We start from the raw sequence: 27,103 nt of genomic DNA on the forward strand, positions 1-27,103 counted from the left end.
GGGTTGTCTTTCTTGCATGGATGTTACGTGATATGATATTCTCAACCCACATCAGCATTGACCAACATTTGTAAATAAAGGACGTTGATTTGGAGCTTCTGCATTTCTCTTTGTGCAGTTTGACGATGTAAAGATGTGACCAAAAAAAAGAAAAAAATCTTTTAAAGTGTAAGTCAACCCAAAAGTTTGATGTAGATCCACCAGTCTAAACACGCTATTCTGATTAATTAACAAAATCCACCCATTTTTATCCAATTGAGTGGGCAGCCATTTGTCGCCTGAAAATGACCTCACAAAAGCAGGTACCAACTAATCACGGCTCAGCTTGCGAATGTCAGTCACACAACCAAATTCAGAAAATACTGACCCGTGATTGGACGTAAACGGTGATGTCATATTCAGTCGACAGCAAGTGGCAAAATGGCCGCCCCGTGAGATGGATAAAAATGGGTGGATTTTGCTGCTGAACTCATATGCCATTAATTCAATATCAGTCAGTTTAGGCGAGTGGGGGCTCATAGAACATTTTCGGGTTGACTTCCCCTATAAACAAGGCTGCAGGTCTGAGGGGAATAATTAGCTCAGAGAATTGAATGAATTCTGAATGAATGTCCGATGTTTTGTCCTCAGTATGAAGATACTTGATACAGGTACAGTTTTACCATTTCAAAACCATTTATGGCAAGAGCTTTGACTGACAATTCCCTTTTTTTCTCTCCCCCATGCTGATTGTCTTGGCCTCCCTCGCTGCCCTCAATTCACCCCTTCACTCCCTCCCCCTTCTGCATTTTCCACCACCGCTATTTTCTCTCTTTGCCCATCAAATCCCTCCTAATACTGCAGCTTTATTGCGGTGTATGTTTTTAGAACATATGCTTTTTTTTTAAGCTCTGAATGCGTCTTGTCAATTAATTTTTTTGTATGATTTGGAGTTGGCTGTGGTGGGAGTTCATGGGTATTGTGTGGAGGGGGGGGGTGATTCTCAGCATGGTGTGTAGCGCCGTCCCCTGCCTTAATGCCGGGGTAATTAAGGAACGGCTTCAAGGTTGCATGGACACAAGACAATCCGGGCCTAATGAAGTATCGATCGGCCGCATCGGGGCCCTTGCTTGGACTAAGGCAAGATGACATTCATTTACAGCAGGGCCACCGCGGGGAGAGCAAACGCACACATACAGCCCAGACACATCACAAAGGCGCGCTGATGACAATATAAGAGACTCGACAGCGATGGCTTTTAATCACAAGGGAAACAATGAAGAGCCTCGTTTAATGCCGCCGGGTTGATGTGTGTGCATGATGTGTGTGCATGATGTGTGCGCGCGCGTCCATCTTTCTATCACCTTCTGAGCAAGCAATAGGAGGTTCAGCGCAATCTCCCACTGAAAACACTCCTGATTATGGGAAATGGTGATTATGGTGGTGATAATGATGTTCCTGCCATCAGCGGGTCATTACTGTCTGCTGCATATGAAGAAAATGTGTCACATGGCACAATCAATGTCATCGCCATTTGATTTCAACACAAGCATAATAGGCCATTTCACACTATCGCCACACAGGATTAGATTTACATGTTAATTCTGTCATTTGGAAAAAACAAGTATGACAAACTCAATTTACGGTAGAACAGATGTTTTTAGTTTAAATATACATTTGTTATTGGCTAATGTAAACGACTTGTGTGACTCCGACATGACATTATTTTGAATTGGTTCTTTCCCCCCCCCATCCATTACAACATAGGTGTCAAACTGCAGTCGTCGAGGTCCACAGTCCTGCAGGTTTTGGAGGTTTCCCACTTTCAACACTTTCATATTTAAGCTCATCAGCCGGAGCCTGATAATGATCCTGATCATTGAATCAGGTGCGTTGGAGTAGAGAAAGCTGGAAAATATGCAGGACCTCGAGGACCGAATCTTGACACGTGCATGACAACTATAATAATGATAATAATAATAATTATTATTATTATTATTATTTGTATACATGTGTATACAGTACTACATTTACTACTGCATAGTATTAAAAATGTCGTTGCACAATGCAATTCTTGCTGACAAGCAAAATAAAGAGATTTTTTTTTTTTTTCTGGATAGTTCTCTTTATGCACAAATCACGTACCGAAACCAAGGCCCAAAAACGGCACCGTATATAACGACCGTTTTAATTCACTTCCACCAAGGAGGTTTTGTTTTTGCCGGGATTTGTTTTTGTCATCGGTCAAACATGAGATTAATACATTATGATAAAATCTTCTACCTCGCCCAGCTCAAACAAGATTAGGCAAAAACTCAACAGTCAAAAACAACCTTTGAGTGAGGGGCATACAATACCCTCCCACTGCATCTGTTGTGTTCATATGGGTGTAATAGGGCAAATGTTTCTGTTGATTCTCATTTATGGAATGAGGTGATAGAATTTTTTTTATTTTTTATTTGGTAATCTCTTAAAGAAATAATATGTAACATTACAGTATAAACAATTTGGTTTGCATTTGTGCAGTTCTCCTTGCTCAATGAATTACATGAGGGTAAATAGCATTTAGGACATTTGTTGGCGAGACCTTATAGCCCAAGTTTCACTCTTTTTGTCAGTGTGCGTGTGGGTGTGTTGAGTGAGTCCAGTGCGTCGTTCCCACCTCAGCCAGGAGCTTGGTGATTATGTCTGTGATTGACATGTGCTTGGATTCCCATGCATTGGCCTACTTCTACACTGACTTAAGAAGGACATCAATTCAATTTTTTTTAGAATTGTTCCTTGTAAGAAATTGTTTTATATTTTTTTCAGAGAATTTGCAGTGTTCCAACTTTTAATTTTGAAAATGTGGTCACTGTATGTAAACGTAGTCAACTCGTAGTATTCACTATTTATTTGTCTTCTTCTTCTGTTAGCATTGTAGAAGGCAGCAATTACAGATCGATGTTTAACTCGTTGAAATGAAAAGGAGGCTAACCACAAAGCAAAACGTGTTCCGAAAAACGTAACTTTCTCATTAAAGCCTTCATTATTGCATAAAACAGCACTGCATGCACTTTCCACTCCCACGGCAACAGCCATCCACGTTCAGCGCTTATGATTCCCCCTTCCTTGTATTCAAATGTATTGAAATGAGAAGAGTTTAGAGCCGCTGCGTTCCGGCTAAAGTCGGCCAACTTCCATCAGTTCCCACCATTTTGAGGGCGTAACCTCACTCTGCAGTGCAAGCAACTTGAAACCTGCAGTTCATATTCCGCTATCGGCTTCCCCCTTTTCACTCCCGCCATGATCTGACGGCATCCTGTGAATTTTTGAGCAGCGGCAAAATGCTCTCATTTGAACCGATCGCTCCACTCACATGCAAATGTGGCAGCCAGGTGGGGGCATATTTTCCACTGGTAATTGGCGGTTTTCTCGCGGAGACTCCGGGTGTCAGTTGGAAGTATGTTTTAAGCCTTAATGGGTTTTGACGGGTCAGATCAGAAAGCGGCTGGCGTGCAACTGTGTATGAATTTGTGTGTGCACTTCCATGCCAAAACCTGATGCATTTTTAAACAGCGCCAATTACCCCACATAGTGAGCTTTGCTGAAACATTTTTATTGTGTAATACCTGTCACGTATAGAGACATCAGCATTCATTAAGCTCAAAGGCACAGCCAAGCGATCGCCAAGGTACGCCGGAAGAAAAAGGGGAGAGCAGCTCAAAATGGATGCTAAACGCAACTGACTCGCAAGGGTCAAATATAACCTTTCATATGATAATCACGTGCGCTCATGCCCATTGCATAAAAGTCATTTCAGACGTCTCGTGAAAACATTTAAGAAATTACAAGAAGATTGGATCTGAGTGTTTTGACAGGCGAGCGGGTTTTATGCTTTCAAAAAGATTTGCAGGTTCAATTTACGTCTTACGTAACTATCCAAAAATGTATGTGGTGGGATATATGCATAAATATTCCGCCGATGCGAGGGTTGCTCTTTGAAAAGTTAAACATCCATGGCCTTACAATTCTATTACTTTGCCACTTCGTATTTAGCAATTAATCATTTCGCATGGGGAACATTCAGAGTGTCTCATTACTATGCATGTGTCACTGTCCCAGCAATTTAAACAGCAACTTATCATTTGGCGCGACAATGAAGGTGCAGCCGATAGTGTTGACACTCCAAGTGCTTTTAGATTTATTGTGCATAATAAACACATGAGCAGGTTTTGAATGAAATCATCCCATGCATCTACATCGAGTTTTACTTTATCTGCAGCCGGCGCATTTATAAACCAACGCCTGAGCATACAGAGGTGCTTTGGCATGCTGATAGATCATAAATCATGTGAATTATAAATCACGGTTTGTTTGGACGCACAGCGGAGGAGTCAAATTGCTGTCCAGTTTATGAAAAGTTTGCATGAATAAGAAGCGGCCCTCCTGGGCGGTCGTAAACACAAACACGAGCTGGAGGTCTAACTAATGCGGGGAGGCTGACTGCTAACGTTTCTTCAAACGGCGTCGCTCAATGGAAAACATTCCTGTCTTGGATTTCAAATTAGGAAGCCAACAGCAACACTTGGAGGACATAACAAGGTGGCTTAGTCAACTTGAATATCAAAGATGGGGGGGGGTTCTAAAATTCTGGCAATTTTCCTTGTTTTTCACAGGACCAATTAACTCATTGACTGGCAGCCATTTTCACTGAAGCAACCCCCTATATTATTGCAAGGTCCACAGAATATTGACTTCTATTTCTCTAAAAACATGGACCCTACCAAAAGAAAGATTAGTCTCTTCTTTCATCAGGGGGAAAAAAAAAAAAGTATATTTCTATTTCCGTTTTGCAGCAAATAGCATTAGAATATAGCTAAGTTACATCATTATTCACAAATCTGTTTAGAACTGTGGAGAAATAAGCTTGTTTTAACATGGCCCTGGTTGATCTCTTATACTCTGCTGCCACCCGCTGGCCGTTTTTGGAATAACTAGCATTGCATCAACCGTTCTCTGCAGTAGAGAGGCTGCATCAAAGCCTTCTGTATGTTCTAGCTAGCATAAAAAAAAAACATAAATACGTCTTTGGGACACTTAAAACATTTTGAATAGAACATATTTATACGTTTTTGGGAGTGAATTAGTTTTAATGTGATGAATTTAATTAACACTTGCGTGACAAATGGAAAGTGGCGTACACCGTGTTGAAAGCGGCATATTTGAAGTATGACAAGTGTGGGAGAGGTCCCAGAAAAGAAAACAAGTCGTGGGAGTTACATCTACAAGTGATAGAACAGAGGCAATGCTCAATGCAAACAATGCAAACAGACACATGAGACAAATATGACGGGAAGTTGCTTCATCGAATTTAACCGTAATCACAATTTCCAATGTATTTCCAAGAATGGATTTGCTGAAATAGCTGCGCTGTTGACATGAAGATCTTCAGCAGCAAATTAATAAAGATTGTCAGGAAAGTTGCAGAGGAATGCAATTATCGCGGCGTGCCGTGAGCACCAATCAAGGCTCCGTGTAAAAGGGAAGAATTTCAAAACGAATGTATTTAGCAGTACTTTGCTAAGCAAAAAAAAGAAGAAAAAAAAGTCCATGTGAATTTATGCCCATTTGAGAAAAAGTAGGACAGCATTAATCCTGTAGCACAAACCCAATCTCAGAGATCTGAAGAGTACCTGATTAATTCTTTGGTATTAATCATGTAATTCTTTCATATAAAACAAAGCTTAAGCCTTATTTGCTAAGATATTTGACCTTGACAGAGAGTTAAGACATTACAGCTTGGATTTAAAATGCATCTAAAGATTAAAAATGATGGTTGACTATTACCGAGGATTATAAATCCAAGGAAAATTGCTTTTCTATTTTGAAACAAAACTGATTTTCGAGGGGAGCTGCAGGGTCAGGTGGTATATGAGGTGACAATTTGAGCAAGGAAGGAAACGGTACGCTTTTTTTTTTTTTTTTTTTTTCCCTCCCCCAATAAGATGAATCGCGTACCTGCATGTTTTCTTATTTATTTCTCATAATTTGCCCCCCACCTTCTCTTTTACCCAAACACAGAAATTAAAGTAATACCCTTGTAAGAGAAGCAAGATTTGCGGTAAATTTATGCTTGGCTGCTTGAGGCTACGAGGCACCTCAGACACACGCAGTTTATTTGATCTGTGCTCGTTGAGGGGAAAAAATCCTTTATGACTATCAAATGTGTCTCACCCTTTCACTGTGAATCTTGTTTACCACTGCTGCCGTGTGTTTATCTGTGAATGAAAATGACTCTGGAGACACCATGCACTCGTTTGCCCCAGCAACAACACATTTTTCTTTCATTTCGCAGTCTTTATACGCGAGCGGCAAAAAAGTAAAGTGAAAGTACAAGGTCGTTTTCAAAGCTATCTGTTTTATGGTACAAGCAGCATGCAGGTTTCTTCCCAAATCTTTTATTTCAATTCATTGGTCAAACTCTCCAGGCGGCCTTCAATATAAGCAGATGACACTTATTAAATACTGTAGATAAATTGATTTTTTTTTTTTTTTTTTACTAGGTCATTCATTTGATTTCTTCTCAATGCCCTCTGCACAATAATCATCAATGTGCCAGTCATAAAGACCTCAATAAAACACGAATATATAAACACTCTGATAAAGAATTCCAATTTGAGAACATTTACTCTGAAAAATAACAAAAAACACTCAATAGAGATCTTTTGTCAATAGCTTTGAATGGAAAATAAAGTACAGTGGAATTTTGAACTCATATTGGGTCAGGCTTCAAATCAAAGGATTCAATTTGCATGCGTCTTCTGTTATTGTGAGGGATGTTCGAAACCACTTTCCACACTGAGACGAGTAAAACTGTCTCTTGTTTCAGCAATGTGTCACTCTAATTGGCCATCATGTCATTGTAGTGGCCTTTTATGTTTTGTTTGTTTTTTTAATTGTTATAACCATAGAGAAAGTAGCCTCCAGTATTTCTATATCAAAACAGATTTATCATCAAATAACGTGATGGGTGTCGCTGTTGTTCAATGCAGCTCTGCGTAATTATGTGGTCCGGAGGCAGATGAGATCAGCCAGCAGCCCGATTGCAACGCAGTCCCAGTCCGCGCGATGCTCTGAGCCGACCGCGGGCTCCATTTGACACGATCCGACAGACCTTCCTGCCCACCTCCTGACAGTGGCTGAGCCCAGGCTGCTTGACATTTATGATGCCGCGCAGACGCTCCCTCATCAGCATCAAAGCCTCACATCGCACCTTCTTTCGCCGTCATTCCTGACCACATGCTGGCGGCCTCTGAAGGTTATTGAGAGTGGAAAGCAAAATATTGAGCATTGTCATTAGGGCCCAACTCATATGGATTTTTATTTAGACTTATGCAGATGGCAATTTTTGGCAGGAAAAAATACAGATTACTGATTGGCTGATTGATTATTTAAAAAAAATTGCATACAATTTAAAAACTCCATTGTATTTTTATGAGAAGCAATTATATGCAGACATTGTACCATTTGTGAGCCAACCTGGTCCCTATTCTCTGCAAATACATTTTGGTTCCCAAAATGCATTGTGTGCCGCTATGCATTTAATTAGTTTTAAATTTTTGTTTTATTTATTTATTTATATATTTATATTTATTTTGTTTTTATTTCACTATTTTTTTAATAAACTGTGACTTTTGGTTGTTTGTAAAATAGTGACGTCAATGCACAAATTGATATAGAATGACTTTAAAAAATCACGAGAGCCGTGTTACTTTTATGTACAACTGCTGTAAATGGTGAGAGTATGTCCAGGTCGAAATCTGTCGCGAGTCTTGAAATAAGGCCGCCGGTATCGGCACCAATTCCTCGCCCATCTCTAGTTTGAAGTATCATTTCAGCTGTAATTTCCGATGTAACCACGTCTCTCCGAAACGTTTTCCTCACTCGGAAGGACGGCAACATTTTTTTTTTCTGTGAGGAAAAAAAGCAGGTGGCGGCCTCTGAAGCAGCTGAGCCCAGGGGACGTCTCGACACGACACTCGCAAACAACTTGCGTTGACCTTGAGGCTCTGGGCAAAAGACCTTCAAGGTGTATGCAAAAGCTCAAAAAGAAGTCTGTCCGTTTGAAGTGGAGCATGTGTGTGCGGCGCCTCCTTTTCAAAAGCGGCCAAGGATACCCATCGGCCTGAATTCTATGAGGCTCTTTGATACGACTGTTTCTAATGACAAACAAAGCCGATCATGGTTAAAACATTGCGCGAGCCGACAAGGGTGGCCTGAAATCTCGCTTTGACATCATCGACTGTAATGACTCCAAATCACACCTGGAGAGCTGACACCAGACATGTCTCGCAGCGTGTGTATTACGTATGTATATGTGTGTGCGTGTCATGTTTCAAAGGGAAGAACTAATCCTCAGAAATGAGGCATGAGATCAATATTCCCATGTTTAATTGGATGCTGACTGATTTGCTTCAGAAATAGCCAGCACGACGTCCCTCTGTCACGGCTATGCAGGCGCAACATGTCTGCCAATTTGAGTAGGGAGGGGGGAAAAAATGGGGAGGGGTGGGGGGGCTAGACAGAAGGAAAGTAAAAAAAAAAAAAAAAATTGGGAGCAGACTTCAAAGTGTGAGGACGTTATGATTGCTCTTGCCATTTAAGGGGTGCTTGGGGAAAGAGAAAAGCCCTCGGGGGGGTCGTCCCATCATCATATGCCCCACTTGCCACTGTGATTTTGTGATTTTTGTCCGGAAGCCATGTTTTGAGGGGAACAGGAGGGAGTTTGCTTGCTGGTGCTGAGGGGGATGCTCTGAAGAGAAATGAAGGGAGGGAGAAAAGGACAGGAAGAACACGGGAGGGTGGGATGTAGTGTCCGGGACCACTGTCAAATGGTTGAGGTGTTACCATGGCGACAGTCATGAAGGGTCTCAGGACACCCCGGGGGGATAGGGAAGAAGGAGGGGCCTCGGCAGGGAAGGCAAAGAAAATGGCGAGAAAATAGAGAGCTGCAAGGCTTGTTTTTTTTTTATATTCTCAAAGACTATGTTGACACACATTAACGCGACAATATTGCCACAGAAATGTATCCTATGCTTTTGACATTCATACATAATTCTGTTTCAACTAAAAGTGTTATTTTGTATGCTACTTTTCAAAAGAGAAGTAATTAAATTCAAGGTGTTTTGTTCTAAATAATGTAGTTACGACACTGAATGCTCTACTTTAGCTCTTAAAATATTGCTCACAACAGGAAAAACAAGCCCTACACAAACGATAATATCTACAATATGCTAATTATGTAGCGAACTCTAGCGTAATGTAAGACTGACGGTTCAGACACTGGATGGAAAATGACAAACTGGGGTTGGGGTTTAGATGTTTTTGTTGTTGACAAGGATTTGGCGATTAATGGCTGCATTTTGAGTTATTTTGAGCAACAATAAATGTACACTGTTACATAAACAGTATACTGACTACTTGTTCTTGTGTCAGTGTTATTTTTTCTATCGTTATCCCATGAAAATATAATCACAATTTAATCAAACAAAAATAATAATAATGAAATACAATTAATAACATTGAAAATGCAATTATCTTTCAGTTATTATCATGATCAAAAATACACAGACAGTTTTTGAGTGAAAAATGGTCCGTCAACAAAAACATCCTTATCACAAAACCACACGTTGATTGCATTGCGTGATTATTGGCCAAAGTGGATCAAAAGCAAAGTGGAATTGCACGTCTAAGCTCTCGTTTGGGATGAAGTGAAGTCAAAGCTGGATGTTCCATTATTAAAATAATATTGAAAATCAAATCAACACAAACCAAGCGAATGATAATGCCTATTGATAAACGAAAGCACAAGTCTGATTTATACTTTCCACTTTTAAGAGGCGCCAACTATTGATCCTTTGGCCCGTGCTCGCGTATTAAAGTCGCTGTCCTTAGTAAAGTTACATCTCAGGGTGAGCAATATATTAAAGCATATCTGTCCTGAGGATAAATCTACCTTGCATGTTTTAAGAAACACATTTCTTAGTTTGAGACACAAGTGCTTGCAGTAATCGGCCATTTTGATTGATCCGCTTTAACCAGATGGGCATTTAATGGAACCCGTAAAGCTGTCAAAGAGCCAATAATCTGGCCCCGGAGGTGATCTTTAGCTGAACTTGAGCTCATCTGGCTGCGGTCTCGGTGAAAGTCTAAACCCGCTGCAGTCTGAGATCCTTCATCGCTCATCAATAAAGCGATCGATAGGCGGACATGTGCCTATTGACTTGTGTAATGATGATCGCTCTGCAGTCTGACGCAAATATGGAAATGCTGTGAGTACACAGGTCACAAACGCTCATGCAAATGCACACAATCAACACGTGGGTAATCAAAGTGCAAACTGGGAGTTCATCAAAACGAAGGCAAGGTGGCTTGACTGTGTCACCACAAATAAACAACGCTCTCCTCGCCGATGGTTATTATAGACTTTACAAGGCCCCTGCCTTTATTTGCTTTATTTATTTGTGAGCCTGATATGGCAGTGAGTGACATTCATCGACGATGCCGACCCAAAGTGACTTTCAGCATATTTGACTGCGTCAGTCACTTGGCGCCTGCTGGAATGTATTTCCAATACGTACATGAATTTATCGTGACATTGTCACATCACTTGGGTTGAATGAATATTTGTCATGGGGCCACTTTTGGCAGGTCCCCCACTAAACAAATCACAAGATGGATTTCCATCCACCTATTTGTATTGGAATTTTCAAGAAGAAAGACGAAAATAAACCTGAATGGAAACTTTAGAAACTTGTGGGCTGCGGAAGGCCTAAAATACTCAAACTTTTGTGCATAAACGATGACAGGACATGTCACATGATCTTATTACGTCACACGTACATATACTGTTGTCACAAAAAATGCTTTGTTAAGATATGTTTGGGGGACGAAGAAATTGAAATATTTCTGGAATGAATAAAAGAAGCAAACAATCGTGTCATTCTCATTCTGGAAAACAGCAAAGATTTTGTGGGATGTGCATAAAAACTGGATATGAAGATAGGTTGCAAGTTTCTTTTGTGCAATTTCACTAAATTAGCTTCAAAAATTCGAAACATTTGGATGGAATCTCCATCAATGATCAGCCTCCTATTGGAGAAATTAGCCTCACAAGTCAAACAAAACTTTTAGGAATGAGATTCTAAATACGCTAAAACGGTTGTTGTACGCAGTGAAAAAAAATAGAAACAGTTATAAAGCGCTCGATGTGATGTATTTGTTCAAGTTCAAATGTGTCATAAATAGGACGAAGCCCGGAGAGAGGCACCTTAATTCATTAAAATAATCTGCGCTTGTCTCGATGGCGCTTTGAGCCGTGACGCACATCAAGGCATTGCCTCAAAAAAAAGCAACACTGACTTAACAGGCAATTGTGTCTGTCTTGCTGCGAGTGCACTCTTAGTCACGGACAGTGAGTTTATTGGGCGGATCAGTGTCAAGAGCGCGTGCGCACACACACGTTCGCTCTTTTAATAAGCCCACGCTTTAATTTAGGCCTCGTCACTACAATGAGGCTTCCAACATCAGACAGCAAATTGTTCTTGTTCAATGAAAAAAAAAAAAAATGGTGTCTTCTTGTCTGGATGGAAAGACAGCGGGCAAAACAAAAGGAGGAGGAGGAGGGGAAGACAATGCGTGTGCAGCCAAGTGTGAGCGTGTTGGTTTGTGTACAGTATACACTGCATATGATGAGGCACAGACGCAGGGGTGTGTCTAAATCAAGCATGTTGGACATCTAGCGCTACGACGCAATTATCTGCATGTTTCCAACTAAAAGGCAGGCATTGAAGGGGTCGCTCGATGCCTCGACAGCCTCTTCAACATGTTGGGTTAAATAAGCCGATTGTTCTTTCAAAGCGTCATCAAACCTTCATTAGCATAGCTGTAATTACACTCGCCTGGTGGCTGTGGCCCATTGACATGAATTCCCATGTTAATTATCCTAATTGCCTTGCTAATGCTATGAATACTTCAAAGTTATGCAAATACTGATGATGCCTAATCCACTAAGTGTTTCAAATAGTCGCCATTATGCGCACGTGAACACGCGCGTGACGAGTGTTTTTTTTCCTGATGGGAGCGCTCATAATTTAGATAAAGATACACGCAAACACGCTAACGCCTCCCACAGCCAATCAAACTCGGATCAAAGTGTTACATCATAAAGACGAGAAGCCCTCAAAAGAGTCCAACACTTTAAGCAGGGCGGCGGTCGTATTAGCACAAAGAATTAATGAGGGTGTGCAAAACCACTTGCGCACGCACGCACGCACACAGCAGTCGTGCGCGATTCTATGGCGTAATGACCCTTAGTTCAGCTCTATCTTCCGCACACACATCAATGAAGGCCTGTTGACTGCTGTAATCCCATGCTAATACTCCAGGGAGCCAAATCAATGTGACCCCACAGTCTTTGTGCATAAAGCCACACTATAATGAGGTTGGGTGTTGGTAGAAAAACACTTGTTTTTGTAGAAAGGCCGACCTCTCGCAAAGTGAGGATTAATGAGACGCTAAATGAAGGGTCCATTTCCCATATCAACAACGGGATGCTTGCAAACGGCAACAAATAACAACAGGGTGGCTTGTGTTCATTCGGTGGGGCTCGCTTTGACTTCATGGGAGGATTTTTGGCAACAGACCAAAGAAGACCAAAGAAGAGAGAGGGAGAGAAACAAAAAGAGAGAAAAGAGACCTTGATGGCGCGCACTAGATTTCAGAGGCTAACAAATGACATCAAGTTCCATAAAATCACCATTCTAATGCTGCATTCGAGGATGGTCGGAAGTCGGAAGTTCAAACCAGGAAGTGTGTACATGAACGCCCCCTCGAACTTGGAAATTCCACTTGTGAAGCCGGAAGAGAAAAAAAGGACCCCGACTTCACCGGCGGACTTCAATGTGACGTCACTCTGAATGGCAAAACACAATTTACGCCAGTATAAAACTAGATAGCTTTCTTCATTCATAAATATTTGCCATAACGTACGTGACAGTATTGCCGCTGCAAGAAATTATAAGGTCAACTACTTAACTGTATGGAAGGCTTATGAAATAAGATTAAAACTAGAAATGGAGCAAAATTGGAAAAGGTAATTTTTCTAGAGGTCAAAATGAGTTTTGAGGACTAAAATAAAAATAAATTAAAAAAACAATTTATCACTATCTGCCATTTTGATTGTTTACGTTTGCCTCAAACGCTTTCAGGTCGGAACTGGGAAAAATCAACTCAAATATTGCCGACTTCCGACCATCCAACTACAGAAAATTTGGAAGACTTGCCAACATAAATAGTAACATTTCTGCTCGACATAAATTGATCACGTCTTTTTGATTTTTAATTGATTGTACAGTACATTCCAAAAAAGTGTAGTAGTCGTGTATTCTGAATAATTCATGGTACCAACTTGGTAGCTGTGTTTAAGGTGCTAATGCTAGCTAGGTATTGCTAGGTATTCAATCTTGCGGAGAGGAAAACAACGACTGGTGACCCCGACGTGATCATGCCAGAACGCCATCTTCAATCGGACTATTCTTTAGTTATCAATTGACATAATTCAGTAGTCAGAGAGTCAGAAATGAAGAGCGCACACTTATACCCAATCATACATTCATGGTCGCACACGCACGCCACGGACGGCGCCAGTCCACGCGGAAAGCTCCCAGGAGAGTGCCGCTACAACTTCCACCACTTTATTATTGGTCAATTTGGAGGCTTCTTTCACAGGGGTGACACGGCTTAGGAGATGTCACAGCCCAACCAATCAATACCACTCGGAAAGCTCGCGTGTGTTTTTCGTGCATGTGGTGTGTGTGTGTGAGTTGTTGAGAGCCGCAGCAGCTGGACTCCGCCCTCCTGACCTGTTTACCGGACAGTAATTACATGGGAAGAGACGTCCGTCCAGCTCCCGCTGACCAGCTAATGAATTAACACACAGGCAGACAAGTTGGGGAAACCAGACAGACGGACAGATTTCGCGCTATAAACGTATTTTGTGCCTTGGGCGGGATCGGCCTGACTAGCGGATGAACAAGCCTCACGGCGTGCGTGTAAGCAATCCCAAGCGGGAGTTTCCCTGACAAACCTATTGATTGTATGGATTTCCACCCAAAGTTGTGATAATGATACATCATGGGCCGATTTGTCGGGACAGACTGCTGGGGGAAGAGGCGGCAAAGCAATTTGCAGCTCCTCTGATTGCTAATCCCCCCAATGAAACAAAGAGCAAAGGAGAAATAGATCCCTCCATCTCCGATTCCTCCATGCCGCTCTCCTAAGAAGCGATGTTTCCCGGTGCGTCCATATGGAAGTATGAATTTGTTCCAGGCGGATCGGCTTTGCTGCTTTGTTAAGGACGAGGGCGGGCGCAGGCGTCGCGGACTTTGCCGTGTTTGGCGTGCGAGCAGCAAGAATGTAGCTCAAAAGATAAACCTTTTGTATGGGAGCAGTTTTTTGGTTTTGTTTTCTCCCCTCCAGGCTCCCAGCATCTTATCTTAGCAGCCGAATCCCGAGGTGTTTTGTAATATTAAAACTATCTTTCACTCCGTGGCTGAAAGGTCTTTTCAATAAATGTATGAGTTCTTCTTTTCAACGCAACGCGGCATCGCAGATCAGCTGCGAGATTTAAAAGACTATTTGGGGTTGAAGATTGCTGAGTGATGCAATACGTTGAGTGTTGCTAACACGCTCCTGGAGGATATTTAGATGAGGCTTTGCAGGTATTACGCATGTGAGCTGCGAGCGTCACGGCGTATTATACCTTTTTTTTTTATGCAATGCCTTGGCCGGTACTAAAATTGTGAGATTTTAGTGTCATTTTGAGAAAAAATAAATAAAAAATCTCCACTCGTGAAGGTATACCACAACCTTTTTTTAATCCAGTGGCAGCACAAAAATAACAATTTCTTAAGCCTCTTAAACTTGCAGAAAAATGATATTTGTGATGTGCTTGTGCGTAAACACGAGTTTGCATGAAAGGCAACAATTTACGGCCCACATTTCACTCCGATTAAAAGCTGGAGCAGCGATTATTGTGACGACTCAGCAATCTTCTCTGACATGAAATTTGGCCTCCATTCTAATGCACTACATTATAATTATCATTTGATGGGGGAAAATAATCATCTTTTGGTTACACGAATGATTCGGGCGGTGAAACGACGCTTGTTTGGCAGATGGCTGCCATTTAAAATGTGGGCTCATTTGGGGTTTGTCTGTCATGAGACTCATCGTTGATTTCATGAAATGTGGCTTTTCTTAATAAGAACATACAACTCTATTGCTTCATAAATATCTTTAATTCGAGTAATGTATTGTCAGTGTGAGAGTGTGCATGTGTTTTATTGAAGCTGGAATTCATTCATGACACGTTCTACATGTCAACACTCGTGTTGGTGTATTTTATGCATCAGCCATAAATATGATTAATCACACGGTTATGTTTCAGACTGTGATCACTGATGTTAGATGGTAATCATTCATTTTTCTATATTAGCTGGCAAAGAAGCTCAAGTTATCGAAATAAATCATCATGACCTTACAAATGCTCGAGAATTCACGCAAGCATTGCGAGATTTGTAGTTATTACTTGTATACAGCCAAATACTTGGCGGGCCACTAGGGGGCGCACCTCATAAGAGTGGCGGGGAAATGTACGGAATCTTCAATTTTAACATTTTCAAACATATTTTATATTTCGACTTTTTGAAACACATAATTTCTGAGGAATATTAATATTGATTTAATTGGATTTAGTATTTAAGTAATTTTACTTATTTATTTACTTACACAAAAAATCATGTGACAGTTTATGAAATGAAACAATTGACTGTGTAACTGACTGACATGTTACATGACATTAGTATTTAAGACAGACGCAAATTTGTTGACAGAAAGTTTGTATTTGTTTAAAAAAAAAAAACTACTGATACCAGTAGCGGCCTTTGTTGGTTCTTGTGGCCGTTTTATAAACAGGAACTAGAAATTAGGCGAGTAGAAAATGACCGTTAATTTCGTGTAATATGAAGGAAAAATGCGATATTTGCAACTATAAATTCAAGGACCGAACATCCCTATTTTGACTTTTTAGTGACCGTGTAAAAGTGACCGATCCGCTCTCGTGTGACTCTTTTATTGAAGTAAGTCATAAAAGGACACGTTGTCCCGAGTCACTTTGTCATTAAAGGAGACTGTGGAGCTGTCAGTTGGCCGTCCAATCGCAGTCAAATCAGGATAATAACACCTCCCTTTCAAAGAAATGACCGCAACGTGGGACTGCCAGCTGAAATGAATTCCACCTCTGACCAGAGGCGAGACGACCCCACTGCTCCCCAACACACACTAGCTACAAATGCACACTGGTCTCCGATTGTGTGGCGCCCACCACAGGGTATGGCGGAGTACGGCGCATGCGTGTCCATATTTGGTTGCTGAGCGACCAAACAGGAAGTGTTCTTCCAGTTGTGTCTTTTCCTGCTGGTTTGTCGTCCTTTCATCAGCTTTTCTCATAAGGAAAAGGAGACCAGCGGCGATGCTAACGGCGCGGCAAGATCTTGAGGAGTTTGAGGAGTTATGAATGTTGCTTTGAGGTGCACACGACTTCACGTTGCAATTTTACAGCGTATTTTATTTTAAAGCTAAAATCACGTTTCTACCACATTCACCAAATCTGCTGTTCTTCTATGTAGGTCTCTTTTTGATCCTTTTTGATCGATCCTCGCTCACGACTCACATCAACATCAGCAGTGTTAATTTAACACCGACAGAGTTCAATTTAACACTTCAAAACGATCTTATACTGGTCAACTAATAACTTTTGGTAGTGTTCAACTTTTGACACCGAGATGGAGTTAAAACGACTGATGGCAGTTGAAATTTAACACTATTCAACACTGGTCAGTGTTGATTTTACACGACCCTATCATGTAATGTAACGCTGTCGCTATCGACTATTTTTAGGATTGATTAATCTGTCGCTCATTTAATCGATTAATCGACTAATCTGATTCATTTTAATTTTGCATTAAAGTTATTACAAAAACATTTTTTCCTGATTTTTTTTAACTGATTACCAGTGATTGGTGTTAATTTCGTACTTCTTATTCGTATAGTGGTTTAAAATATATATATATATATATATATAATATTCATAGAACTATTGGTCGTACACAGGAAGGCTGAATATGGAGTTTTGCTAATTAGTTTTAGCTTGAACGTATGAATATGTTATGCATTGCATAAAATATCGGTAATACAGCAGCTGAGCCCACAGGCTGTCAAAATATGTCAGTTTTGAATGCGACACTTGATAGTGCAGCATTAGCTCCCCACTCCAGCTATTGATTCACAACATCGATATAGCCTGGCTGCCTCTTAATACGTTTGGACTCTAAAAACAGCAATATGTCACAGCTACTTGACTGGAATTCTTCCGAGTAAACATTAGGTCCAAAAAAACAAAAAACAAAAACAGCATGATGACTGTCTTTTAACACGTTTGGGTTCAGTTTGTTGTTAAGTGACCTTTTGTATTTAAGCGACTTTCATTCTGTGGAGTCTTTGTTTGCGAGTGTTTTGACTATTCAAATGCTTCACACAATCAGCAAGCCCACCGTGTTCAACGTTCATTTTGAACGCAGACTGAGGTGGCACATGCTCCAGATTCAAATCTGTTCATGAGTCCAACTATTTGGAAACCTGATTCAGGACTCGTGTGATGAACATATACGAGCTGTGACGCGTTTCATCAAAATGAGTAGATATCAAGTGCACGTGTATGAAGCAGCTGGACAAAACAGCTCAAATAATAAGTGAGGCTTGACGAGCATACATGTAACATTGCACATTACGTCAAATTGTCATTGACACAACAAAATATTACATTCCTTGAAAACTGGCTGTGTCACCGGTTTTTGGCATTATTTCACTAGATTTTTCTGCTATTTATTTATTTTTGATTGTGAATTTTAGCATGTTTTCTGTATGAAATATGTGAATTAATGGAAAATAGATTTGAGAAAATTGCCATTGTTGTCATGCTATATCGAGGAAATGCAGCACTGCATAATGTGCATATATATGATTTATAAAACAGCATATGATAGAAGGGTAATGCTTTAATAACATGAGCTTGCCATGTGTGCTTTAAAACCATTAATTCAATTTTTAATTCATTTCAATTTATTTCATTCCTTAAAAGAGAAAATGTAAATGAAAGTGTTGTGTTTGTGCTCTCAGGCTGTTGTGTTTGTTTTTTTCCACTCATTTTCTGATTGAGGGATGGGGCGTGTCCTCCTGCACCTCACCTGTTTCCCATCCTCAATCAAGCCTTTATAAGGAATGTGACTGCCGACAGTCCTCGTCTGAGTATTGACGTATTGAGTATTGACCTCGTGTGAATTTGGTTGATCTCTCGACTCGTCTCTTGTTTCTAGTTAGTTTTGTGAGTCCTTTTGATTCATAGTTTTTGTTTCCTCAGCTTTTTACAGTTTTGGTTTTGTTTATTCGCATTGTGCGGTTTTGTAGCCCTCGGGTAAATTTTTGTCATCACGTCTGCTTGCAGCTTTTGCAAGCATCTTTTGTGAACTGTTTTTCTCCTGGCTTTGTCCAGCACTTTTTGTTCTAGTACTTGGATAATAAATTTGTTAAATTGTCTCTTTTGTGTTCTGTGTTTTGTCGGATCCATTTCCAGTTCCACCGGAACCCCTGACAGAAAGGCGACAGAAAGAAGTAAAACTTATATTATCTGCCCCTAATCAACAACAAAAACAAATAATTTACACAAAGTAAATGACAGCGAACAGTCGTTTGCATGTCCCTGTGCTATATTTATATTTTTTTTCCGTAATTGAGCTTTTGTCAGGTTTTTAGGGATGCAGATTGACTGGGATGATTTTGTTTTACAATCCAGATTGTTCCATAAACTGACGCCTTGATTTGAAATACATCCTTCTTTTTGTTTTGGATAAAATATCTGATCCTCTTAATTTATACTCTGTCTTTTTTTTTTTTTTTTTGTATATTAACTATAGTAAACTTTCATGATGGTCTTTAAACATTATTTTGAGACGGTTATACTCCATTAATTCATTACATTTTAACGTTTTTAGTAGTATAAATAATGGATTAGTGTGGTCTCTGTATCCACAGCCACAAACGATACAAATAGCCCGTTTCTGTCAAAGAAAGATGGAATTGGCTGCACACCTCCACACTTCGATGCAATAGGTGAGGTATGGAACAATCAATATATTATATCACAATAATAAAACGTGCACATACAACGCATGAAGTGACTGTAAAGAATCGGGATGGACGAGTAGGTACGGACGGGCAAAAGGCCGATATCTGCTCTTATTTCAAGTATCGGTACTTGCTGAAGTGGCCGATACCAGTACGGTGGTACCTGTACTTACAAAATGAATTGCTTCTGGAAGAAAATGTTGTAAGTAGAGACGCATTTTCCATGTAAATGCCCTAATCTGTTCCAAGCCTCCCCCCCCCAAAAAACGTTTATTTAATGACTGTGCTTTTCCCATTTCTACCCCGACTGAGGACACGGCCGCGTGTGAGTGCGCGTATGTGTTGTTTGGGGGGCGAGTCTAAACTCTGTCATGTTGATTAGCTGGAGGTGTTAACACACTCGATACTGCCTCATCTCATTCTCTCCACGACTGATCAATGTCACTCTGTGTCTCTTCGTGCTCCTTTTCCTCACCCACCCCCCACCACCGTCTTTGTCTCCTAATTTTGCATTTGATATATTCACCTACTTGATCATTCTCACTGTGCCGATGAAATAAATATCAGGATGTGGAAGTTAAGCAGGCTCGTCAGCTTGTTGCTAATTGCTCGTCGGTGTGTTGCGGGTGGCTTGCAAGCATGCAGCAGCCGTCAACAGATTGAGACGAAGGCGCTTGGCTGCCAGCTGCCAGCCAAGCGCCTTTGTGCCTCTGCCACTTGACATCTTCATTCGCCCCGTTTGATGATGTAAATAATTACACTCAATTAGCACTTAATTAAGCAGGCTGAAACAAAAGGACACGTCCCCGGGCGCAGCTCGGCTCCCGCGACGCACATGGGGGCCAAACAAAACATGTCAGCTTTTGACAATGTGCCATCTGTCCCCGGGCCAGCAGACGCACGCTGGCAGCAGCCGTAAGACGTGCAGCAACACTAATCGGGTCCTTAGGCGGACATAATTACAGCATGCCATGTTAATTACCTAACAATTAGGACTTGTCTTTACAAAAGGGGCAATCGCGGTACGAGCTTGCGAGCCCCCCCAACATTCACACACATGCATAAACAGAACATGAGTCATACACAAAGTGGACTGTTTCTCACTTTTCGGAAAGCGAGTAGGAAAGAATTTCATTTTCCCTCCATCCTCAGGGCAGCCATTTGAAATGCAATGCAAAACAGGCTGAGGGGGGAAATATTAAAAATATAATCATGCTGGAGGAAATTGAACAAAGTGGGTGGGTGTCTTGTACTGCTCTTTGTCTTTGTAATTCTGGCTTGTTATTGAATGAATAATGATAATCCTCGCCTGCCGTCATGCAAAATATAAATCTTTATGCCAATTTTGATTGGAAACAAATTGGTGAAGCAGGTGCAGTGCTGAGACTAATGATCAATAAAAAAAATCTCATATTTCATCATTTTCAGAGGACACCCCCCCGAAAAAAATAAAAAAAAAAGTTACCGGAATGAATGAAAAATGTGCACCCTTTAGTAGAGAAATCATCCATCACTGCTCCTATTGAATTTTCCATATTAAAGCTCCAATATGGAAGTCATATATAGGTTGATAATGCAATCAGATTGAAAAATGAGGAAAATTCCCCTCCTGCCGATAAATGTATATCACGGATTAGTGCACTTGGATGGTTGCTTCCTCTGGGGAGCAAATGCATTTATTTGACCTCCTGGAAGGAACCTTGGACTTGCTCCTGTTTCTTTGAAGCCATGTCAGATAGTAACCACACCTGATAAAACATCACATTACATACAAATGATGGTATCCATATATTTCAACCTCTCATTAGTAGAGATATAGCAATATCGCGATATCAAAACTGCCACAATATCGTCGTCTTCAAGTCATGATTTTAACTGCAGAACGTCTGTTAAAAAGTCGGTTGGTTTCCATTTGGGCAGTTCCAGCACCCTCTGCTGGTTTGTTTCATAGTGAAGTTTAATTTGAATTAGGCATGTTTTGGACACCTTTGTTTAAGACCCACGCTAATCGCTAGTAACATGTTGTACCGCCACAAATTTGCAAGTGCCTCAATAGAAACACGACCTCAACGCAAATCAATATCACATTAGTTTTTAACTTTAACTCAATTTGATGAATTATTATGAAATTACTGTATCAATGACTAAAAAATTCAGCCATATTTCTATTCGTTACATTTTTATGTTAACAAGCGTATAAAAACGTAATATAAATATTTTATTGTACATTTAGAACAGATATAAAATTTGCGATTAATCATGAGTTCACTATTGAAGTCATGCAATTAATTTTTGAAAATTGTAATCTCCTGACACACCTAATTTTGTGACTTTTGGATATCAGTGGATTCCTACTCAGTATTTGTATAAAATGTATTCTATATTATGATGGCCTTTAGCTGCATAGATTCCATATTTTCAAGCTGATGTCTTTCTGTCCTTGTAGCCTCCCTCAAGGGATTTGTGCTAATGTACTCATTCATTCAAAGCGATGACAACTAAAATGAATCGACTGTCTTTCCAACTTTCTGTGCCAGCGTCGCCATCACTGACCACTACTCCCATGCAAGCAAGTCCTGGCCACAGACAGCTCTCTAATAGGCTTGGCTGTCTCCTTCTTAATTTGCTGAAATTGCAAAATCAATAGGTGTAGTCGCAGCCACCCTCGCCCTGTTTTAGTGGGAAAAGATCAAGTCTACGGGAAGGCAATCGTCACTTTCAATTTGCTCCCTGCTCAGCATTGAGGCCAGAGTGCTTATCACTCTACTTAAAGAGGCTGTATGGCTGTCTCATAGTGGGCAGGCCGAGATTTCTTACACTGCAGCTTTAAGTGGACAATTCCAGTTTAGTGCCGTTTTCCAATTTTTCTATTTACATATCATTTAAGATACAGGAAAAAAAAACTTAAATAGACGAGTTTTCAGTTTTCATAAAGTAAAGCAGTATTATATTGGCTCATTGATCTAAGCGAAGGTCTACTAAACCATGTTTGGTTGTTTTCATATTCATTTTCCCCACAGAGAAGAAGCAAAATATGCCAGTGAATATTTATGTATGCTATGTATTTGCTGCCGCTCCATGTGTCTTCAAGGGACGGACACTGAACTCACCTTCCACGCCCACTTCCATATATATAACTTATCATCACGACCAGGTGTCTGATCCTGTTTGGTGGCACGGTTGGTAAAGCGCATTGTCCCGTAACCAGGAGGTTATCATTTCATAATTTATCTCTCAATTTACTTCATAAGCATATCACATGCATTCAAATCTTAGCATTCAGGCATTAGCATTGAGCATTCAATTTCTGTAGAAATTGCACTTAGTCTAGTTGTGGGAATGCTGAAAGTATTCCCACATATGTTCTTCGGCTTTTTATTCTTTTTATTCACATAATACTTCCCATTTACACCGTTGAAATTTCAACTTGCTTCAAAAATTCACGCCATCTTGGGAATATATTGTCTGATTTCACAGTACTTACAGTATTTATACAATTTAATGTTAAATATCAACTTTTCCCCATTCATTTTCAATGGGACTGGCATTGAAAGTCCCGCTTGCATACATTAACTTCTCATCATTAGCAGCTCTGTGATACTGCTCAGTGGCACACTTGGTAAAATGCATTGGAGGTTGCAGGCTCAAATCCCACCTTTGACTGTACATTAACAAATGTATCCATGTCAATTATGCTCAGTGATGACATGTATACCAACTATCTTAGTTCCACTTTTCCATCGAAATGAATGAATGGTGGGTACTGCATGGCTAGGTGGTGCTTTCACATGAATTTTATTTATTTATTTATTTTTGCATTTTTCCATCTATATGAATGGAGGGTACTTTCAGGTACACTTTTCCATATAAATATACGCATCCATGTATCCTTCTGTGAAATGGCTTTCAACATGTGAAAGTGAAATACTGTAGTAGCTCAAGACGCACACGGATTATGTGACAACATCTTGGCTAAATCCTTCACTGTCGTATCTGCACTGCCGCTTTGTCACTGAAGTTTTCCTGAAGAGTGCAAATTCGGGGGCACATCTGGACTATTTTAAGATGTATTGTGATGCATGACTTTCAGGGTGGTATGGCTCAATGCTTTTACACATGCGAGTCTGCATTTGCAAATCTGAGTGGATTTATATTGTGTGTGTGTGTTTGAAAATATATGTGCTAAGCTGCTCTTGTCAGTAGGATCTTTTGTCTCAGGGAGCCTGTTCGTCCTTTCCTAATCTCCCCTTGATAATCCTTTCTTTCATTAACTGCCCTCCTCGTACAGCGCCACCTTTATTGCAGTTTGTCACTTTCTAATTGCGCAGAGACGAGCACCAGGGAGGTACGCGTGTGTGCGCGGGTCGGAGGGTCTTGCATGCATTCGCACATCTGTATTCCGAGTTGTGTTTGTGAAGGCCAGGCAAAGGGGAAGGGCAGCGGGTGTGGGCGGGGCCGGCTTTGTACTTGATTGCTCAAATCATTTCACATGTTGAAAAGGGTTTAAAGAAAGAAATTTTAATCTAGATATTAAGAACATTATATGACGGGGTTAAATGGGTCATGGTTGTGGAAATCCTCCAAAATTATAAACAGGATTTTTTTTGTTTTTTTTGTTTGTTATTATTAAGATGAGAGGAACAGAAAGTACCGTGTGACCCTTGTCTGACTAAATTCATGTAATTTTCTAATTACTTCGGGACATCAAAATAATTCTTGTGCTACATCAAAATATAATCATGAGATTTAACAGAAGTTGGTGGGGGAGGAGTTCTAGAAATGTTTCCAAAACATCCACTGATGGGTTGAATTTAAAAAAAAAAAAAAAAAAATTTCCAGTGTTGTTAGCAGCAAGTGAAAAGAAGGGACAAGTTCAATTTGGAAAACACTCATAGTGATGCATATGTATGAGTGCGCGTCACAAATGCACTTTATGATAAGGCAAATCATTCGCAGCGTGCATCACAGACATCAATTTACCATATTCTATAAGCAGAGTTAAACGCCTTGTTTGCTGATGCCATTCCACAAGAACCCATCCAACAATACTCCCCCCCACACCTGTCTCGTTGTTCCTCCAATGAGCAGCAGCCTCGGAGCAGCCAAATACTTTGTTCCACACTGGCCTCTATTGGCTGACTTGTCACTTGGTCACATCAGCACAAATGATTTTCTACAAATGGTTCAGATGATTTTTTTTTTTTGTGTTTAAAATTATTTTCAGATGTACTTTTTACATATATTGTCACAATTTTTTTTTCTGCCAAAGTCCTTTTGAAAAGGAAAATGACAGCAGACAAGCTATATTGTCTAACAATTTCCCCCTTATTTTGCACGGAGACAGAAACATTTGTTCAGGTCTGAGGGTATGAATATCCCTGTCAGAAACGTGGAAATTGACTCCAACAGTAATATCCCTCAATTAATGTTGGGAGTTTTCTTTTTCCAGGGAGAAACGGCTGGTCTGTACATTTTTTGCAGCTAAATACATGATTACACTTAAGCCCCTGTAGTTAGCTGCATTCAATTTCCACACACCAGCGCAAGGTCACGCCGACGAACGGGAAAATGGAGGACAGGAATTTCGACCGAGGATAGCTTAACCACATATTTGTTACGTTTTTAAGAGCGGGGTGGCTAGCCAGGATCCATTTCAATTTTTATAATGTCCTACAAAGGCCTTGCTAAAATGTGTGGAAAATATGATGCAATGATATCATGTTTATTACGAAAAACATTTGTGTGTGTATGTTTTTTTTTTTTTAAATAGTTCTTTTGATGATTTATTTGGTTTTTAGATGGGGTTTTTTTGTGGGCTGTATATGTTCCCTCCACCTTTTCAAGAGGAAGTATAAAAGGCCTCTTTACTCGGGATGGGTGAGTAGAGACACCAGGCCTTATTTTAAGCTCTTGATACTCATAATGGCAGCCGATATTAGTAATGGTTGCCCTCTTGTGGCTATTTTACGATCGCCAACTCGAAATTAGAAATTAACTTTTGAAAGGGAAGTGAACAAAATTACTCACTACATATATATATATATATTTCGGAAATTTCCAATAATTTTATGCAATTGTAAGGATTTTTTTTAAATTGGGATATATATTTCCTTCTTTAAAATGGTCTTGTTATTATTATTATTTGCATGTACATTTTGTGAAATGTTAGTTCTAATGCTCGTGGTATTGGTACCGGTGACTACACAACAGTTGAGTACTGGTATGAGTCTGAAAAAAAAAAAAGTTGTATTGAACATCCTTACTATTTTCACTGAATAATCAAAATTAATCAAAGATGCAAAAGCTTAATCACCACAAGACAACATTTGCCGAATTAGAGTACATTTGTCTCGGTTATTTAAATTCCTGAAATTACCATCTAACCTAAAAATCTCAGAGAATACAAACAGTAAATTCATTGTCAGTGAAATAAGAAGAAAATGAACTATTTTAGCTTTTGAAACATTTGAAATATTCTATTACCCTCCAACTCTCAATAATCAAATTTTTCATGTGCAAAAAAACAAACGAGTCTTTTTGTGCAAGCAAAGCGGTGAGATGGCATCCGTCATTGCACATCTGTCGTCACTCTGAAGCAAAACATCAACGTGGCCGTTTATTTGCTTTGCTCTGACAGCTTTTCGGGAGTTACTCTTCCTCATGCAAAGGAGCCGAGGCTTCTCCTCCTCCTCAAGTGATATGAACTGCTGAATATAAATGATGGGGAGTGGGGGTGATTGATAGACCCTCCCACTTGCCGCCCTGCTCGACAGATTGAGATTCAGACAAAATGCATCCCTCTTCCTTATACATTTCCATCTCGCTTGCACACCCACTCCCCTGTTAAATATAATCAATGGTTGATCAGACATTTTTTTTTTTTTTAAATCTGACATTTCAAGACCACGCAAGGCCTCAAGTTAAACCTTTCAATAAATCTGATTAATACCTTGTAAAATGTCAGTCCTGTTCCTTGCATTTGAAATGAAATCCTTGATGACACCCCCCCTCCCTGAAAAATTGTGGATGGACAAGAAGGTGACCAGACTGCATGAATGCATCAATTCCGGAGGATCCTTCCACTTGCAATAAGTTACCGCAGCCATTTGACATTCCTCAAGGTGTCAACTCATCTCCACCTCCCAGCCTGGACGTGTGACAAGCGCCTGCAGAAAATTCCGGCTAACCAACAGCCTGTGCAACGTGCTGATTGACAGCGCGGCTCACCTCCGCGTTAGCAACACGCCATGAAGAAACAGGGCCGTACTCCACGCGAGAACCAAACCAACAACAACAAGAAACACAAACGGATACTGCAAAGAGATCTGAAATTCCGAGGCGGACATGATAGATAACAGCAAATATGTACAAAAGAAGGTTATTTACCGGGCCGATTCCGTCCGTTTGCCTCTCCCCAGCGGCCGTCTGGCCAGGTGTGCGTATGTCAGTGTGATGTGAGCTTCTGTGTGCCATTGCTTTCAGACGGGAGACTGGAAATGGGGTAGAAGCCATTACGCTGGGAGAATCACCCAGAGCACCCCGAATTGAGGGGCAGGGGCCTGTCAGCAGGCAAGGATGTGTGTCCGTGTGTGTGCAGCGGCAGAAAGGGTCCAGCCGCTGACCTTCTTCCAATGAACCCCACCATGATTTATTTACTCTGCCCTTATCCCACCTCTCCTTGCACACACACATGCAAGAATCAAGCGTTTAAGAGATGAGGTTGAATCTGAAAAAAACACATTCTTTTTTTGTTTTGCTTCTTTTGACTCGGGTTCGACAGGAGAAAATGTCACTTGGTACAACAGATGGCGCCATCTTGCATCTTATTTTCCCCTACGTT

At 40.5% G+C, this 27,103-nt stretch overlaps 1 long non-coding RNA gene across 1 annotated transcript in view; it reads right to left on the reverse strand.

Annotated features, from left to right (window-relative positions):
* Window positions 1-26,879, reverse strand: part of LOC144009049 (uncharacterized) — a 114,435-nt gene extending 87,556 nt beyond the window's left edge. The window contains exon 1 of the long non-coding RNA XR_013280821.1: window positions 26,650-26,879. This is a non-coding gene — a long non-coding RNA (uncharacterized LOC144009049). The remainder of the gene's footprint in view (window positions 1-26,649) is intronic.
* Between the last annotated feature and the right edge of the window lie 224 nt (window positions 26,880-27,103).

The sequence above is a fragment of the Festucalex cinctus genome, chromosome 20 (genome assembly GCF_051991245.1).
Source record: "Festucalex cinctus isolate MCC-2025b chromosome 20, RoL_Fcin_1.0, whole genome shotgun sequence".
Lineage (NCBI taxonomy): Eukaryota > Metazoa > Chordata > Actinopteri > Syngnathiformes > Syngnathidae > Festucalex > Festucalex cinctus.